This window comes from Halyomorpha halys, unplaced genomic scaffold, assembly GCF_000696795.3.
Source record: "Halyomorpha halys isolate HHAL.00 unplaced genomic scaffold, Hhal_1.1 Scaffold932.1, whole genome shotgun sequence".
NCBI classification, from domain to species: Eukaryota; Metazoa; Arthropoda; class Insecta; order Hemiptera; family Pentatomidae; genus Halyomorpha; species Halyomorpha halys.
In genome coordinates, this window is record NW_027115188.1 from 553,150 (window position 1) to 574,055 (window position 20,906).

General features: G+C 30.4%; 1 protein-coding gene across 1 annotated transcript in view; it reads left to right on the forward strand.

Moving 5' to 3' along the window:
* LOC106687224 (uncharacterized) overlaps positions 1-20,906 on the forward strand; it is a 214,042-nt gene that overhangs the window by 101,533 nt on the left and 91,603 nt on the right. Inside the window, exon 3 of the mRNA XM_067052277.1 lies at positions 10,360-10,436. The gene's annotated coding sequence lies outside the window, so the exon portion shown is untranslated. The remainder of the gene's footprint in view (positions 1-10,359; positions 10,437-20,906) is intronic.

The following is a 20,906-nucleotide window of genomic DNA, read 5'->3' on the forward strand; positions in this document are numbered from 1 at the left end:
CACGTATTGATCTTTCGAATAAAAAAAAAATTTTGATTACAATTTAATTTTTTGTGTTATTTTTTACAATTTCAAGTTCTATCGGGCTTAAAAAAACACCCTTTAGTTACATTACTTCCTTACAAAATACTGAACTCTTCAGGGGTGTAGCGGTACAGGTTTTTCATTTTTTAACTTATTAATTTTAATCAAGAATTTTAATAATTTTTTTATGTTAAATTAATTAAACACAACTTTTATTTCATTTTGTTAAAGTATTATTGACAATATCCTACTTATAGAAAAATATTTATAATGTCCACAACTCGGCTGATAACCTATAAATGTGTCTTCTGATTGAAAAAGGTTGGGACTCCTGAAGGAAGGTATCGAGTATGATCTGAGCCTTATCTAAGCTCATTCTACCTTATGAACGCACGTTTTTTGCTTATTTATTTTTTCTACTTGAATATTTTTTGTCTTATCTCTCGTGGGTTTGTTTAGTCGACCTCAATTCTGTAAATTAAAATTTGAAGGGCTCCCTTGAGTATCAACTGAATTTTGAGACTTAAGTTATTTTTGACAAAATAAAATTATACACCAAAAACTTATTCAGTCTATTTCAAAATTTAAGTTTTCTCTGGCTTTTGATCGAGTCTGGCTCCCAAGACTGCTATACAAGATCCGTAACTTTCTACCCCCTACATTTTTCCTCATTATCCGTTCATATCTCTCACACAGGTTATTTCAAGTAAATCATAACAGCAAGTAATACCCTTGGTCCTATCCTTTATACAGTTTTTACAGCTGACATCCTAACACTATTCTCACCACGTATGGCGATGATACATGCCTATTGTCAGTGAATAATGATCCGTCCATTGTATCCCAAACCCTCCAATCCCACATCACCACCCTTGAAGAATGGTACCAAAACTGGAGGATTAAAATAAATTCCAATAAATCCCACCAAATCACATTTACCCTTCGTCTTGCCCCAGATTATCTTTTAATAATACCCTACTTATTCCTGTTGAACAAATCAGTTACTTAGGACTACACCTGGACTGACATGGAATCCTCATACAAGACTGAAAAGACAGGAAACTGCTCGACGATTCCGACTATTACAACATTTACTAGACAAACAGTCCAAACTTCCAATCCATTACAAAAGACTGATCTACATTACTGTTATAAGGCTTATTTGGACATACGGAGTTGAGCTATGGGGCTCCACTAAACCATCGAATTCCTCCCGAATCCAATCCTTACAGGCCAAAATCCTTCGTAAAATCCTTAATGCTCCATACTTTGTAACAAATCAAATCATCCATCAGGACCTCAATGTCCCATATGTTGGCGATTTGGCTTGAACCAGATACCAACCCTTCCATGATTAACTTCCCAACCAACCTAACCAACTCGTTTCTAACCTGGCTTCTCCTTCATTGCCTAATAATCCTCCTAGGCGTCTGAAAAGGAGATGGCCTCGAGATCTTCTCCTCTTGAAATGTTTTTGAAGTTCTATCAATGGGTAGACTCTCCATATGTTTGTATCATGTCATTTTATCATTTGCAGCAAATTACTTGTATATATTTTTATACAGTTGTAAGTAACAATAAATAAATTAAAAAAAAAACTTTTCTCTTGCCAAATAGCTGTTACAAATCAACCTTTTAAATACAAATTTTATGTATTTACATGAAGTACTCCCTAATTAATTTTTTTATAATAAATTTTCGAAAGTGGAATTATTGACTTTTGATAGAAAGTTCGTCAATTATGTTATATTGTCAATATAAATAAATATATTTGTTTTATACTGATGAAATACGTTTTTTTTATTTCAGTAACCTTTAAATATATGAACCTGTCGATTCTATTACACCACTGAATCGTAGCTAGGATCCTGACAGACGAAGCCCATACAGGTGCATTGCTGATTGTTTCACATGATGAAATAATTGCAGGGATCAGAGCGGCGTCCTGTTGCAGCAGATATGGCAGAGCTCATTGCTTCACCTTCGGATCGCTGCCAGTGGCCTTCCTCCTAGTTCCCTTATTGGTCCTATTTCGCCCATAAGTCTCCAACCATATCGCAGTAGTCGCTAGCTGCATTACATACATTTCAATATATCGCTGGACATATCTCACTTTCCCTTCTCCATTTACAGATTCTTCTATAATTTTTCAATCAAACGTGACTATACACTATCCTATGAACTACGCTAAACGCATACTCACTGGCTAAGCCTCTTATTGATAAAGGCATTCAGTTTTTATAGCCCCTAGTTATAGTGGAAAGAAGAGTTTTCGAAAATATCATTTTGTTTTCGCCTTTAATTTTCATTGAGTTCTGATTTCGCTTGACCATTGGTGAATTTAATTTTTCATTTAGCATACTATTCTCCATAATTTATCGAGGCCCGAAAAGTAACCCAACTAATTACGTACAAGATTTAATAAATAAATACTTTCTTATAAACGAAATCTCCAAACTGAGAGCCAAAACTAAATGGGCGAACAAACGAGACCAAGAGACATCTCACTTATTTCGGAATGAAATTAGAATCGCACCTCTCATTGACTACAAAAATACTACACAAAATACATGTAGTGAAGTCTACATCAAATCTACTCAGACACCTACTCTATTCACCAGAGCTGTCACTGAGACTCTGACACACAAAGCAATATTAGGACCCTCTTTACCACCACCGTGGTCTTGAAGTTCCCACACTACTCTACTTTTAAAAACATAATTTACCTTGTTTTGGACTCCGCTTAAAAAAGTAGGATTGCTATGTTTATAGGGCGTAGGGGCTACAAAACATATTGAGGCTTTATAATGATTTTTTTTTTTTCCGTCATCCTAAAGACAATTTCAGGGTTCGGCCCTGTTCATTAATTATTGGTGCTACCGACGCATTTAGCGGTCCTTGGCCAGCATAGTGGCCTTTGCTAAACCACTTCTGTTGGTTGATGATAATGCATGATATAAAATATTAAAATAAATATTGTCAAGTAAAAACTTGACTCATTGAAATAAAATCAACTTATTTAATATTTCTTGTATAATTTATTTATTTTTTTAATGAGTTATCTTAAGATAGGAAGAATATTTAAAAAATATCCATGAAATCGATAAAACCATAGGACCTACATAACGTGGATCAACTATTTTTAGTAAACACTGCAAGTATTCTTGAGATGCCACAAGACTTACTGAAAAAATTAAAAGACTTTACCCCTATGTTTGGCTTAAGTGCGTTTATGAAATGGTCTAGTAGGTCTCATTTGAAAAGATTCATGGATAACCTCATATGCATACGGGCCCACCTGGAAATCGCTCACCTATTTTCAGAGGAACTACTTTCCACCCCGAAGGATGCCATTTAAATACCCTCTTTTAAATTGTGTTATTAATTAATTATTTTTTAAAAAAAATAATGAATTAAATTTCTATCCATTTTAGTCTCAAAACATTTTATTTTTCTTATAAGTTCGACGTTTTGGCCAATCCGGCCATCCTCAGGGACAATCTTAATACAACTTTGAAATTATATAATTTAAAAACTCCATGCAGGCTGTTCTGCCCAGGTCAAAACAACAATTTCTAATTAGTCAATATTCAATTAAAACCAAAATTAAAATCATTTATCACAGTCACTATTCCTTAAAAACTTTATCACAACAATGGAATCATTATTTTTGTTAATTTTTAAAAGTTCATAAGTGTTTATACACACAGAGTATTAAAACGAAAAAAATAATGTATCTAATTTCCTAGATCTTGAACTAATATTCTATTATAGATAAAATAAGTATATCTCTATGTGATTAACGCCACAAACGAAATTCTCATGATGGTGTCTGTTACGTTCCCATAATTTATTTCCCAATTAACATTTAATGAAAGGACCTGGGCAACACCTGATAATGATAGCTCATCGTCGTTATTATTGTTCTGGTGCCCAGCCAGCTATCAGATACAGATTATCAAACGATCAAGGCTTCCTTGGTTAGTTGTTATGTAAGTAGTTTTTCTATTCTAATGTGATCCACCTCACCAGAGCTGTGAGCTCACTTAGTCCGGCTTCACGTGGATTGGAGCAAACAAAAAGATTTCATGAATGTGTTAGTGTTATAGTTTTATAACAAAGTTGAAAGTTCAAAATGTTCCAATTTGGGTAATTTTATGGGTACGTACCCAGAAACAACTTTTACTTTTTTCTGCTGTACATTGAATTATAGTTGATAATATTTAAACAGTTGGAACATGGTTGGAATATTTTTTTTAATATTATTTCAATTTATTTAATAATAAATAAGAGAATCATTTTTATATACAGATCATACATAAACATTTAAATTTCATATTTATAATTAAATTAGCTGACCCGGCAATGCTTCGTGATTACTATATTTGAGGATGTATATAGATTTAATAAACATTATGATGGTTGAATATAAATTATTGTGTTTAGTTCAAATTAAACATTTAAAAATACTTTATTATATGGTTTGGTAACCTAAATTAAAACAATACATACTGTAAGGAGTGAAACAGAAATTTTTATTTAAAAAATATACTTTTTTTCTACTTGAGAATTCGGGGATTTCATTATCTTTAAACCTTGTAATGTAGTTGATTTTTTTCTTTTTCCTTCAGACAATTTAATTATCTATGATACTGTCATATGTATACTCACTGAGCTCCAATATTAGTACTATATTAAAACAATTCGGAGCAACTGGTCTATGAAAGTGTAATCAAAGATTTTTTAGTAGTAAAACAAAGTTAATATTCCTTTTTTGTATCTCAATAAATCCTTAAATAAGAATTTTTGAAAAAAATCGGAAAATATATTTTTATTGTCTAAAATTTTCGCCTTTGATTCCTTTTTAAAAATCAAAAAAATAGAAATAGCTTCGACACCACTGGACCAATCTACAACAAAGTTGACAGTGGTTCAGGGCTCCATAAACTGCACCAAAGGGCACAAAACCAGGTCTCATTAAACAATTAGAACTACGGATATAAAATAAAACCTGTAAATTTGATACCTGTATCTCGCCCCATAAACGCTAAATCTACGTTTAGCTTCTGTACTAAATGTGTAGACATTCAACTCTTCAACGACTATATTAATGTATGAATTTGATAAAATAAAGAGGAGTTATGAACGATTAAATTTACATCGGGAGAATAAACTGAGGTAAAAAATTTCCGATTTTCAATTTCCTTCAAAAATGGCATCTGGTAGTTTGAAACGGCACTCAAAATGAATATGAAATGTTTTTTCCTAAAAAAAATGTTGCTATCCTACTTTACCCCGAGCCACATTAGATAAAAACCTATAACTATAGTTTTTTGTAGATATATTATAGCATAAAAGAATCAGTTTCATTTTTACTATTCTCCGGAAGGAGAAAAATCAATTGGTGTACAATAACCGTGAATAAAACTTGAAATTTCTATGCTGCACAACAAAAACGCTTAATTTTGTCCAAAACATTTTTTCTACTCGAGAATTGGGGGATTTCATTATCTTTAAACCTTTCCATGGCATTCTGAAAAAATACATCGGTCCAGTAATTCAAAAGGTTATTGTGGACAAAGATTCGACTATTCCCTTTTATATGTATAGATAAATAACATTAATGTATTTTGAAGTTCTACCTTTCTATGTCCCACTAATTATATATTTCATTGCGATGTATTTTAATGAATATATAGATTATTAAAAAAAAAAAACTCAAACAGAATCAATGGATCTTAACCATTAACCATCGGCTATAGGAATAAAAAGAATCGTTTTTCTTTTTTTTTTTGTTATGAAATAAGCTAGAAAAATTCTTTATTTTGGACTGTTGGTGTTAGTTTTTATTTTCTGTTTTAAAAAAAACCATTGTAATGTCACCCAAAAGAAAACTCCATTTATGATAATCTACAAAACGCTGTTCGTTTCTTCCATTTCTAATGTGAAATATTTAGTCCATAAAAAATAAAACTTCCTCAATAAATAAACTAATGAAAATTGTATTGATGAGTTGGGGAGTACATTTTCTAATAACGGGTTTTATAATAAATACTAAATGATGTGAGTATTGTAAATTACTACTTTGCAACTTTGATTTATGCATATTTAAATAACATAATAATTATACATGATAACACTGTGAAAGTGCTTAAGGTGATATCAACGTCAATTAAGACTATAACTGTTTCTAAAAGATGGACTTTCAAGAAGATATAAATTACGGTAAATGTGGCCGTTATTTCTGCAAATGGTGCAATAATGTCTTGTTATTATATCATTGTAATTAGGCTTTATTATTATAGGTAATTTGAACATTCAGTTCTGGTATCTTATAGAATGGTATGTGTGCTCATAATGATGAAAAAAAAACGCAGTAACTTTGGTATGTAAACATCTAAAAGGTTTAGATGAAAAAAATCTTGGATTTTTATATTTTTTTCGTACATTGTGGAGATAATATGCAAATAGGATTCCAGAAATCTCGCTATTAGTAGTTCTAAGAGCTCGTATGCAAATATAGACTATCCCAAGTGATTTATCTGTTCTAAGTTGAATGATAAAGAACTAATTACAGCTTTGTTAAAGAAAAATATATTATCCTGTGCAAATTGTGTGTACCTTCTTACTACACACTGTGTGGTAATTATATTGTGATTGTAGTATAAATCTACTTATAAGTAGACAAATCTAGACATATATTATTTACGCTTCAACGAGACACCTGTCGTCCAAGTTAAAGAATTCCTTTTGAAATCTTCAAGAAACCATCTAAAAATAGTTTATATTTATTTCTTTTTTCTTTTTACGTTTAACTTTAATCACAATAATTGTATATCACACTATATCATAAATTCAAAATTATTTATTTTTTTGTGCAATTATACACAACCATGTTTTAATTATACTATAATTAAAATGTCTATTAAAAATCTTCTGCTGATTAAAGATGGGGAAAGCAGAGATCCAAGGGAATTATTCCATTACTCCTTATCAAATTTAATCACTTTTTCAAAGCTATTGGAGGTCAAATAGAATCTTATCAATAACTATGTGTCAAAAGTATGCTTAATGTTAAGAAATGATAAACGTTGCTAAGAAAAATCCTTTTCTCAGGAATATTTTTTCATGGATTGTTTTCGATGGAAATACGTTTGAGGCTTTGGAGTACAAATTACCAAGTCTCGAAAAATGATCTATGTGTCTGCGTGTGATTAGCCTTAAAAACAAACGTTATATGAAACTGATATTATATACTTAAGGTGGAATTATGCCTGACCTGCCAGCAACTTTTTCACTAAAATCGATCGACCGAAAGTGTCACTTCGTTGCCAAATCGATTTTCACCATTTTATCGATAAGAAGTCTTTAATATCAGACAGGTTTTATCTACATTGAAGTATTATGATAGGATTTAAATGCCGAATTTAAAAAAAAATCTGTAAAGTACAAATTATTTGGTTTATTTTTAAATAAAAAACTTATTGTTTGATATAATAAATACAAAATATAGAAAAATTTAATGAATAATTAAAGTAGAAAAAAGGAAAAATAAAAATTTGAACGGGAAAAGCCGAGACCACCCGATCTTTTATGAATGCATTAAGGTTGTGTTATATTTTGTTAAACGGTTTTATTCTTGGCAGAAGCAAAATTTATATTCGTTATTCTCACCTCGAGAAATCCTTAACTACAAATTTTTATAGCTACAGAAAAATAACACTTTTTTGCTTTTAATTTATTAATTTTCTTTTCGAAACTTACTTTCGAAATGCTTCATTTTTTTTTTATCGATCACAATACTTATTCTTACTCTTATTATATATTCCATATTCTTATAGGTTAGTGATAGTAAAAATCTAATGCTGGCTCGATGGTGTGGTGTCTCAGTTTCATTAGAAAAAGAGAGATTGTGGGACAATATATATCTAAAATGAATTTTCACACAAAAAATATATATATATATATAAAGTAATGTGTGGTTAACCTAATAAATCTTAATTTATAAGCCATGAGTTGAATACTGCTAGCCTTTTGCCCAAAATAGAGGCAGAAAATCAATAATTTAAAATAACCTTCAAGTTGATAGAAAAAATATTTTATAATTACTGTTTCTTTCGTTACAATATAAGAAAATAATCAACTGAAAAAACATAATGTTTAAATACAGTTAACTCAAATGGTAAATTTAAAAATATTAAATTTAGAATAAAGTAACTCTCTTTGAGCTTATCCACAAGAAAAACTTCTAACCTTTTACTTGTATAATTTAAAATATTATTTAGGTACATGAATTCTGCAGTTCAGTTTCAATATAAATCATGTAATTTATGGTGTTGTTAGGAAGCCAAGTCCTTTTGAAGGAAATATTAGTGCTGCATGAATTCAATTTATGTTCTCAGAACCTCCTCTAGTGATCCTTAGTTCAATCTTATTATTAAAAAAAAAAATGATTACAAAAGTAATTATAAAAATATGCCAGGATTTTAGCATTTTTTTAACTTTAACTGATTTGAAGGACACAATTGTATCTGCGACGTATGCTGATAAGTATCTTGCCTCTGGACTGTCATACCCTTCATCATGACCGACAGGCTCAACAACTACAACTCTTACTGATACTGTATGTCCTTATTTAGTTACAGCTTAGGTCTACAGACTTCACAAACAGATAGAATGAAGTGCAATGACACAAATTGCTGTTGAAGCAGTTACGGGCACAATAAGGAAGGCAACTTCCTCTATAAGAACTGCAAACGGTGGATGGTGGATTAGCTAACGGACCGTTGTAGAAACATCAGTACTGTACCGTAGCCATCATCACTAACCCAGTGTTCCTTTTCCAGAAGCTTCCCCGATAAAAAGAATTATAGTATATTTTTAAATAAATTGATTTATCATAAGTTGCTTAAAAGAAAACTAGTGGAAGTATATAATTATTTTTTTTATATTTAAATATAATCTTGATACAGCTTCTGTTATATTTAGGGTTATCATAAATTATAAACTGTTGTTATAAACATGTGTTTAGATAAAATAAGTTTCTTTTCTTAGAGTCAAATACTGCAGGGCAGTATTTTAGGTCCGTTTCTGTACTCTATATACACTTCCGATATTCTACGAACACACTGCTCGCAAGTTACGTTGATGACCCTAATACCGTTTTATTGGTTTGATGAATGGTGAACAAAAATTAACATCGAATCAGATTCCATTTACACTTAAGTGTTTGGACTGCCCTCAACTAACACTTTACAATATCTCGTTACCTAAACAGAGACAAAATGCTTGGGACTTATGATGGACAGACGACTGATCAGAAATCACGTGTGACAAAAAAAGACTATATCACTGACTTTCCATACTTCGATGACTAGATCATAAATAAATTATTGCTTACTAACAAACTTAATATATACAACATGCTGCTTAGACTGATATAAATTTGCGAGAAGCTTCTAAAAGAATCCCAATTTCAGACCTTTCAAATATTTCAATCCAAATTCCTTCGATAAAGGATCACTCACAGTCCCTTTTACATAACAAAAAATCATTACACAGTACAAGGAACTGGACCTACAATTTGTGTTACATTATTAAAAAAAAAACAGTACAAGATCTTTCATTACTCACTCGCTGGACATCCCAACAAATATAACTGACTAAATCACTACCAGAAACTCTGATAAGAAGACTGAAAAGCCTCTAAATCAGGGATCTGTTACATTAGGTGGATGTACTACGTCAGGAATGTCTTCATTGGTAAGTTTCTCTACTCACAAATTCATACTAATCCTGTGCGGAGGTTCTCTAATGGAGTACACATTTACACTGCGTGCCAAAAAGGCTTATGTAAAATTACAAAATAAAGAATAATAACAATAAATTATACAAGATCTAAAATACAAGCATTGTACACACAAACTTCATCATCCGGGTTTGGCTTCTACTGTAACATTTTTTGAAGAAATGTCTTCTTTAATTTTTTGATAAACTTTTAAGAAGAAAGAATGAAATTAGTGAAATGTTAAAGATTTTATAGTTAGTTTAAAGAAACGAACAACATCGCTGGAACAGTTCAAGTTGATACGTACAAAGAAAAAATTCTTATTTACAAAATACCAGGTAAACATGTGGCAAACTCCAGGATCAAAAAAATATTAACATTTGTCTTTTAGAAGAAGTCAAAAATCGTTATTAGTTTCTGTACTCATTACAGAGATTGGCAAATCTCGGACTTATTATCCATTGCCAGTCTGATCAAAATTATGGAGATTTTTACTGCCCCTGACGCAATGCTCAATCTTATATCTAATATTTCTTTCTTTTTTTCAGGCAATCCACATCGAAGGTGATGTTGGCCTAAAATTATGTTTGCGCTCAATCTTTTACTGCCTGTGATAATCTCGAACGTAAGTAACTCTAGAGGTATTTGTTGAATTACATGAAGAAAATTTGTATTTGTAAAGTCGAAATTCTCCAAATTCACTGAAATGGTTTCATGTTAGTAACATATCTACTGTTTCTTATACTAATTTTTTATGTTAGCTTCAATATATATAAATATACAACATCCTCCAGTGGTACCTGCCTCTTAGGCACTTCATAGCCTGTTGCAGAAATTATTTATTTTTCAGTTAAGGAACGTTTTATTATGGAAAGAGTTATCTTAAACCTTCATTTAATTCTCACGAAATTGCAAAAAAGATGCTTGAAATTCTATTGAATGTTTGGTGGATTACACCTACAAAAAATAAAATGGAACGTATCTAAAATTCGTTACAGCATGAAGGTGGCTGCACTTGTGATTTCAGGATGGAATTTGGTGATTATATAAGAAGTATAATTTAGTTTCAATCATAATTTGTGATGAAATTACTAATACATTTGAAAACCTATATAGTAAATTTCTGATTAACTAATAAATATTCGACTTTCTATAAAAAAGGTCACAAATTACGGAAACTTTTATGAGTTAGCTTGAAGTGGAATGAAAATTAGCTTTATTATTGTGGGAGGTAGTCCCTTTAGAATAATATGTGGATTCTGTTTGTGTAACCATAACGTTTCACTGGATATTATATATTCATAGCTATTCTATATCTTTAGTAGTGAGGAAGAAAAAAGACCTTTTCTTAAAATTTATTTCAGTCATTAGTTGGCTCAAAGTAGCATAATGGTACATTGGAGTGAATGCATTTAATTACTAACCTGTAGGATGATAAGAGTTATTGCTAAAATTGTGATGTTTTTTAAAAATCAGTTTTATAGAGGTTGTAGAATCTCTGAGACAATGTCTGAATTTTGCACAAATGATACAAAATATCAACTTTTCATGTGGTATCTAATCCTATATCAAAACAAACAGAATCCTATGCAACACTTCCTCGTGCAACGTTAAGTTAAGACGTTGTTTAGACAAGTGGTAGTATAACTCAATAAATTAAACCTATCAAGTCCAATAATATCTTGTTTATTTGATTAAGCATTGATATAGATTAATATGACTGATTCTGAACTTTAGAAAATGTTTCATCATACTTAGCATTATAGTGTGTTTTTCTTAACTTAAATTTATAGTGTGTTTTTTATATATTCATAAAAAAGTATGAATTCACAAGACTTTAATCGACAGAGGATGTAACATTCGAAATATAATGAACATAGGACTATTGAATTCTGTGTTTTTTCTGTTTAGTAACAACTTCCAGAATAGTGCAATATGGGATAAAAAATGTCGGCCATTTGTGGGTCTCTACCTGTAATATAATAGAAGTCATGTCGAATCGCAGGTAACACGCGTAATGAAGACAACTCGAACAAAATTCCCACGAGCCCTACTGGCAGTTATGTCACCCCCTGAATGTTCCTTCGATTTAAGTAGTTATGAAACAGCTGAAATGAAAGATTGGTATTTCTTCTCTTCCATTCCGAATTAATTCTTAGTTATAACGATAATACAGAAGTAAGGTTCAACCGAGAACTAAGTACTACTTTTATGAGCTTTAACTATCCTAACTCCCTCGGATAAAGGATGTTATAAATATCCTAATATTCTACTTTACTGCTTATGCTGCCGTTAAATTTTCGATTGCAGATCTTTGTTATCTACAGCGATTAATATAGTCGAATTATTTTGGAAAAATATACCTAGAAAATTTTAATATTTTTCTATTTCAGTAAACCTTAGCATTCCGTTATTTTAGGATTTACTCAAATTATTGAATTAACTAAATTAGATTTTGCCTTTCCAGATAGTTGGCAAAATCATTCTATATCCATCACTGTAAAAACATCCTTTCACTATCAAAATATTTCATCTGATATGCTGTAATAATTTATAAGAACATAAAGAGAAAATATAAAAGGAATGAAAAAAATAAATAAGGCATTCTACGATATAATATAGGATACTTCAATCGTCTGTAAACAACAATAAGAAATTTACTATGTTTCAGATAAACATTTTAAAAAATTGCCATGCTTGAGCCCTTTGTACAACAATTATTCATTTCCGAAAGAAGATTTTAAAGTTTCTTAAAATTATTTTTGCTTTATTTTAGTAAAATATTATATTCATTTACTTAGGCTACTCATTATTATATTTTCGTCTAAAAGGAAATCTTTAGCAGCCAGTGCTACCTGCTATGTTGCCGTTTGTTAAGTGGGGTTCCTCTTTCCGATCCTCCATATATTAACCCCTTGGTAAATTAGACCCCCGGTTAGGGTCTAATTCTTCCAAGTTTCCTTCTTTAACTTTATTGCTTCTTGGACCTCCTCATTCCGACATGTGTTGCCTGTCTTGTCCTTTATTACTCTAGCGAGTTTACCTCTTAAGTATTGGTGTTTAATTAAGGCTTTAGTATTTTTCTGTAATTATTCTTATTGTTTCCAATTAATGCTGAGCAGAATCTTAAAAGGCACAAAAATTGTGTAATAGTCTTAACCAATGTGTGTGCAACATATCGAAATCTTCTGAGACTACTGTACAAAGTAAAATATCGTAAATATTGTTGTTCGTATTCTTTGGCCCAAACTATAAATAGTTTAGCAGATTTAAGACATAATAAAATTATTTACCTTCAGGGCGTATTGTAACATACAATATTGCCATCTCAAACTTAGCCACTACCACCTCATGCACAAAAATGCTGTTAAAATATCATTCAAATTATTGGCATTCCAATAATGTATAATAAGTTTTTTTTTGCTCTAAAACCTTTATTAATAAAATTCTATTTCCAATTATAGTAGTACAACTGATTGTTATTTATGTGATTGCTCTGATGCAGAGTTCTCTTACTGTATAAGCTTTGAGTATCAAATTCAATTCAAATATTCAATTTACTAAACGCAGCGTAATATGAAAATATGCACATCTATATTTAGGTATACAGTATTAGCATAATTAGTTCTTGAACGGATAAAGTATTTACTAGTCATGTGGTATTAGTGTAGATAAGTAATTTCTTGTAATGTTACTGATTTACTAAACTTAGTTGCTGACTCAAGGTCCAGTTTAATTTCTTGAAGAGTTCTAATTTATCCTGTATAAAAACATTTTAAGACCAATAACGTTGAACCTCGGTATATTTTATTTGATGTTATTGGAATTCGAAATTATAATTTTATATAAATAATGGTGTAGCGTGAGACAATTAAGGACATCTGTAGATGGAAGTTTTATGTTGCAAACGTATTGTCGGTCAGAGACAAAGGGGCGTTCTCTTCAAATTTCTGAGGTCGCTATATGGGTGGTATTTGTTTATACCATATAGCCTAAAATTAATTAACTTTATTCTTTGAAATCTGTATAGGACATTTTTTTGTTGCTATTAAATCCCTTTGTTACTGATATTATTTATTTAGTTAAATATATCTGATTTACTAATGTACTAAACCATAAATATAATGCTATAATTTTTTTTTTTATGTATTTCAAATATTTATGGCTGTAACATATTTTTTCATAGTCTGTTACTTTTAATATACCATCAGAAATGATATTTTGACTTTCAAGTATAATATGTCAGAGGGTTTCGTTACCGCTACAATTTTCGCATTGAAAATTTTCCGTTGTTTATTTTATGGAGGTAGTTATTGCAAATTCCGCGATTCGTCCTAAGTTTTAATATATAATATAATTTCTTTCCCGATGTTTGCTTGTGAGAACCATGGTTTTCGAATGATATGAAGAATTATATTGTTATAGAACTGTCTAGTTGTGTTTTCCGGTCTTCCAGTCTTATATCTGATCCAATTTAATCATTTTATAGTAATCAGTGTAAGGCTAATATAATAGTTCAAGTATCATAAGACTTAGTATCAACCAGCTGACCTGTTGTAATGACTAATTTAGCATCCATTTTCCTCCAAATCGTTGTTTGGATTATGAAACAGAAGCAAATTTCGATCAAATCAATTGATCATTTTGTATATCGCGATTATATTGAATTTATTGATGTCCCATATTCCAATTAGATTGGGAAGATAATCGAAAACCACGTTAAAAGGCAACGAAAAAACAAACTTCGCTGAAACGCCATTTTGAATTTGAACAGACGATATGAAGAAACTTTGGATTTAATGTATATTTATCCCGTTTAAACTGGATATCTCAATATTTAACTTTCCAAAAATACGACATAATGTTTAGAAATATATAAAAGGTACTGTGTATGTAGAAATCATTTTTCAAAGTGGAAATTAGTATTTTTTCAAAATTAGCATGTAATCCCTTTATCTACAATTGTCCCCAATCATTTCTAGAAGGGTTCCTATATTAATGCTTTCATTTGCTTATCTTCCAGCTTATCGTGCGAATTAGGCTTTGTTGATACAATTGTTTTACTGTAATCATGTAGTTAAATGCTATATTCGATTATCGTAAGCTTCGATAGAATATCTGTCAAGTTAAAAAATTAATAAAAGCTAGAAGATGATTATTGTATCAGCGATAAGATAGTTTAACGCAATTTTTACAACAAAATTAAGGAATAATTTATGCATTCCTTTTATGGTTTTAAAAATACAAGGAAATTCTAAAATTTAAATTTAAAAAATGTATTTTAATTTTACGTTAGACCATTATGTTTTAGAACACATCCGGATGGTCCGAACAAACATTGGGTCGATGTGAATAGTCCTGTAAAATCAGGACTTCCTCTATTGTGACGAGGTATCTTTTCTCTTGTCCAATCCCTCTTGCAAATATTTTCTGTATAAATGGCTTTTTTTTATTGTTAATAGTCATTGGTTTCATTCATTGTTACGAGAACCTATGAGTACTTACACATGTAGCATATTTGTCTTTGCTAATTAATTAATTATTTAGTTTTCGTTGTTTACATTTCTATTTTATTGGATTTATATCTGCGCCGCATCTGACCCAGGACCTTGCTTAGTGACGGAACAAAACATGTAAGAATTGTTTATAGAGGTGCAGTTAGTAGATAAACTGGGCACGTCCTGCTCTCAGCTAGGCCTTCCTAGTTCGTTCCCTGCTCCCATTCACATTCTGTTTACTAACATCAAGTGGAGTGCAACGCAATGCTGATTGGAACTTTTACAATGTTATGTCAACAAAAAAATCCTTTTGAGTACACCTTTTATTTAATCTCAAGTCCTTACATAAGAAACGTATTTTCAATAACCATTTTCCGTTTCTACATTTATTTGTTTTAATAATGTCATACTAATTATATCATCGGTAGTTCTTATAAATGTACTGAAGGCAATAATCGCAACATAAGAAAATTTTTAATTTAATATTCTGATTTATAAATATATATTTCTTTATTCAAGATACTTTGTTTATTGAAGAATATTACTACAAGGACCATGAGAAATAGAGCTCTCTTATTTTTTATTTTATTTTATTGAAGAGAATAAATACAATATGCCGCAAATAAAAGGCATTAAGTATTAGTGCTTAAATACTCATTCAAGCAATATATACAAAAATAGAAGAAACAAAAAATAAAAAAATTAAAATAATAATAACAAATAAATAAATAAAAGAAAATACTATCATGATTTGTATAAATAAAAATATAAATTTATAATAAAATAAAACTGATCACATAATAAATATAAAAATAAAATAAAATAATTTATTTTCAAAATAAAGAAAATTAAATTTAAGTATCAATAAAATAAATACACATGCGCACCCATGCACAATGGAACTCCGAGCCAAGCCTTGAGATCCCAGCGCTTCACTCATAGCCACGTAAAAAAAATAATTGGAGAAGTTTGTCGGGGGGTGCGGTCAGCAAAGATAAATAAACAAAACCATATTTATTTATTTTATGCCGATGTTACGACCTGAGTTTCAGGTCTTCATCAGGATTATAGAACAAAAGAGATAACAACATTTAGAGAAACATAAAATTGAAAAGGAATTATCTCTTTTGTTCTATAGCCCTAATGAAGACCTGAAACTCGAAACCACTTATTTGTTTCTCTGAAGCCCATTAAAAAAAGTTATGGTTTGTGCACATATCAATGGTTATATCTAAATCAATGTAAAATTCCATGCGAACTTAATTAAAAGCAGTATGGATTAACATGTTATATGTTCCAAGGATTTAAAAAATAAATCGAAAAAAAAAAGAAAATCAATGTGATAACCTGATATAGCATTCAGTGTTTTGAGGGTTACGGGTTTGGTCAGTGAATTTGTCAAGTAAGATTTAGGTTTTATATAAAATGGTACAGTGCGTACAGGAGAGACTCTTTTGTTCTATAGCCCTAATGAAGACCTGAAACTCAGGTCGAAACGTCGGCATAAAATAAATAAATATGGTTTTGTTTATTTATGTTGTTCTTTGCTGACCACACCCCCCGACAAACTTCTCCAATCATTAATCTACGGTCAACTATCTACACCTCGTTAAAAAAAAATAAATCGATACAATAATTATAATTAAATAATATATACACAACTTGAATTAAATAATTCCACCTTAAAACACATCCATACCTATATCCAATATTTACGAGTATAGTCAGCTTTGGGAGCTCTAAACCAAACTTTGCAGACCTCCAAGAGATCCCATCGCTTCTTTCTGATCAGCGTGATTTCTGTTCTTGTTAGGATTTGAGTTCGAATATTTCCTGATATACTTCCATTCCTATTGATCTGAAAATAATGTTGTTTTTTATTCTAGGTTTTATTTAGATTACATATGACAATCATAATAAATATAATTATGTCAAATTAAATATATTAATTTAGAAATTGGATTGATTGATCCCATCTAAACAGTAATAGCTGTGATCTTTTAAGTTACCTCCGGCAGTCGACTGTGACTCTTTCTACGGTCGGTCGCCTTCCAAGCCCAGAAGATGTCTCAGGCCCAATGGGAATCGATGAGCGTGTCTTTGTTCCGCGTTGGTTAGCTAACATTAAGACTATCGATGTTCATTTTTTTTTTTTTTTTTTTTTTATCGCTTAGCTGTTTAGGTATGTACCATCCGCATTGTGCAATGTAGTGCATCTTTAAAATTATCGAAAAAAATATTCATTAATTTTTTGTTTGAAATAAAATATGATTCACAAGATCTTATATGCTTATTTTATTTTCAATACCTAATATATGTGAAGGGTAAGGAAAGTAAATAAAGTCAGAAAATAAACAAACAAGTTTATAATGTAGGATTTGAGTTCAGAAATTAGTTTGTTTCTATTTATTTATTTATATGGGATGTACCCCAAATAAGTGCAATCTATGTATAGAAATAATAAGTAATAAGTAATAATAATTTAAAAAATATTTTACAAAAGATATTGAATAATTTCTGAGAAAAAAAAATATCATTTATTTATTTTAGTTGACTACCAGTTTTTTATTCTTCTGTTGATGAACAGAAAAAAATCGTAGTTTAAATTACTATTCAATGTTTCCTAAAAAAAAAAAACTTAAGGAGCTGAATGCCCGGAACCAAAAATACAGAATATATATTTTAGGCTAAAAAAAAGTAGATATTCGGTAGTAGATAACACAAAAGTAATTAACACATAGTTTATAAATGACCCGTATAATATATATTACTATAAATAAAGTTAATAATATATGAATAATGTAAATAAGTGATATGACTCTTACAAAACTTAGCGTTGTTTTTTTTACTTTTTTTTTACAGTATATATACATATTCTTCCTTTCTACGGTGGTTATATCAGAATATTATTAACCCCAGCTGGATTTAGTCAGTTAAATAATGGAATGGCTGCTGTGTCAGCGAAAAATGTTAGAAAACAAAACAAACAACTAATCCAAGCCGAAACTGGAACACCAATACTGTTTATATCAGCCATTGTGTCAGAAAAAAAAATAAATGTAGGTATTTAAATTAAAATAATTACTATTTACTATCAGAGATTCTAGTCACTCAAAATACCTTTTGGAAGTGTAAGAATGCACAAGGCCACCACCAGAACGATGGAATAAATAAATGATCTAATAAATAATAAATAAAATCCATCTTCAGTGTTGACCGAAAAAATAATGAATATATTCCTGCTTCTGGGTATTCCCGGTTTTGATCTTCCATGATTGATTCATGTACGGAGTTTATATGTATACTCTCATGTAAATTGGAACAGTTATCAATCTGTTTTGTTAGAAAACGTTTTACTAAACTACATCGTATTCATCATTTGCATCTAATGCACCGTACGTGACTGAAGATGTGCAATTATACCGTCCAGCAGCTGAATCTGGAAGAGGCTGTGGTCTGGAGAAAGTCTGTGGGAAAACTAAATAAATAATAAGCCTAGATTCTAATCCGGCATCGTATGTCATCTGGTTCTTACATGAGCCACTCGTGAAGTCATTAAAGCAATATTGCGACACGGTGGCTGAAGAGTAAAGTGTGAAGATGTGTGTGCGTGCTTGTGTGTGTGAAACAATTTTGTATTCTCTGTTTACCGTTCACTTAATTAAGTAATTAAAAGTTATTAATTTATAATATTGTTTTATCCAATATCTGATTACTGACGTTTAGACCCCTGTGAATTAAAATTGGATTATCTTCTCTTAATTCTTTGGTTAAGCAGTAACCCAACAGTAGCATATGTATGTAATATCTCATGCGTTCAAAATAATATTTAAGCTAGTATCTATATATACCTGTAAATTTTTTTTATTTTAATGTAAAAATTAGTTTTGTCTTTAATAATAAATGAAGTTTTTGAATTAGCACATTTTACAAAATTAAATTATATATTTTAGAAATACTAAAACTCTAGGATAGACATAACTACTGATAACTTCGCAGATGTAAGTACTAATTTTGGTCTAAAAATCTTTTAAATGGTGGCAACAATTCATATGCAATATAAATGATCTAGAGAAACCAATGAGAATTGTTTAATATCCAATTAATGGATGCGACATTTTACACAAAAATTTAAGCACACTTTCGTCTTTGAAGTTTACAGTCAATATATGAGGCCTCTATAGTAAATGTAGTGTATTCCACAAAATTTTATCATTTGTGATATTAAAATATTGATTACTTTTGGTTCATGTTGTACATTCTGTGGATGTTTAATTTATTTACAAATCTAGTTATTTCCTTGTATATTTCAAATATTCCTGTAGATAGAAGCATTTAGCCTTTACTAATGATACTCTTGTTCAGCTAAATTAAATAAAATTGTGATTCAACTTTTTATTGGACATAACTACTTTTGTTAAAATTTAGTGAAACGGTTTCTCAGGGTCATTCATAGAGTAGGGGAAAATGTATCATTACTCATTCGAATCTTGAAGAACCTAAATAATATTTTAGATTTTGTTTTAAATTTTAATAACTTATAAAAATGCTAATTAAGCTTTTAAAAAGAGGTAAATTATTGAAAAAGAATAAATAAAAATGGGATGGAATACTTCTTAAAATTAGCTGAAATATCAATAAGAATATTTTTTGAATTCCATGCATCTAAGAATAAATTGTTAATTTATTAAGGTTAGCGAGTTGTATAATTAAGGGCTTAAACCATTTTAAAGTTAAAACATGTATTACATATAAAATATATTACACAATTTTTATAGAAAAAATTATCAAGAATTGAAGGAATTACAATTAACTGCACCGGATTGCACTCATATTGCTACTGGGTAAAAAAAAAAAAACCCTCATAATCTTTACTTAGCTAACAAAGTCATCTATTGGTCTTGGTATAAGATCTTTGTTCCTCCTGGCTTTGTTTTTTTTAATACTGCTTCTAAAATCTACCGAACAGACCATCCCGATAATAAGAGCCACGGCGGAGCAGCAGTTATAATACGTACTAGTCTTAAGCATTATCCCTTGACATCATATGCTTCTCCCCATATACAAGCAGCTAGTATCCTACTTCCATGCCAAAATAAAAACATCACCATTTCCGCAGTATATTGTCCTCCTCGATTTTCTGTTACACCAGAACTTTTTCAAAACTATTTTTGTACTTTAGGAACCTGCTTTCTAGCTGGAGGTGACTTCAATGCGAAACATACCCAGTGGGGTTCTAGACTCTCTACTCCAAGAGGAAGAAGCTTGTTATCTGTCATTCGCAATCTTAACCTATTCACTTTAGCTCCCCACTCCCCTACCTATTGGCCCATGTCACAGAGCAAGTTACCGGATGTTTTAGATTTCTTCATAGGTAAAGGTTTCAACCTCTGTTCATACAGAATTGAAACAAATTTCGAAATTTCATCTGATCACTTTGGGATTTTTCTAACACTAAACCAAACCTTGCAAAAATCGGATGGACAGTGCGCAATAACAAAAGGATTAGTTGACTGGAAACACTTTCAAAATCTATTAATGAACGGTTAACCATTCCTTTTTCGTTAAAGACTCCAACCGAAGTAGAAGATGCAGCT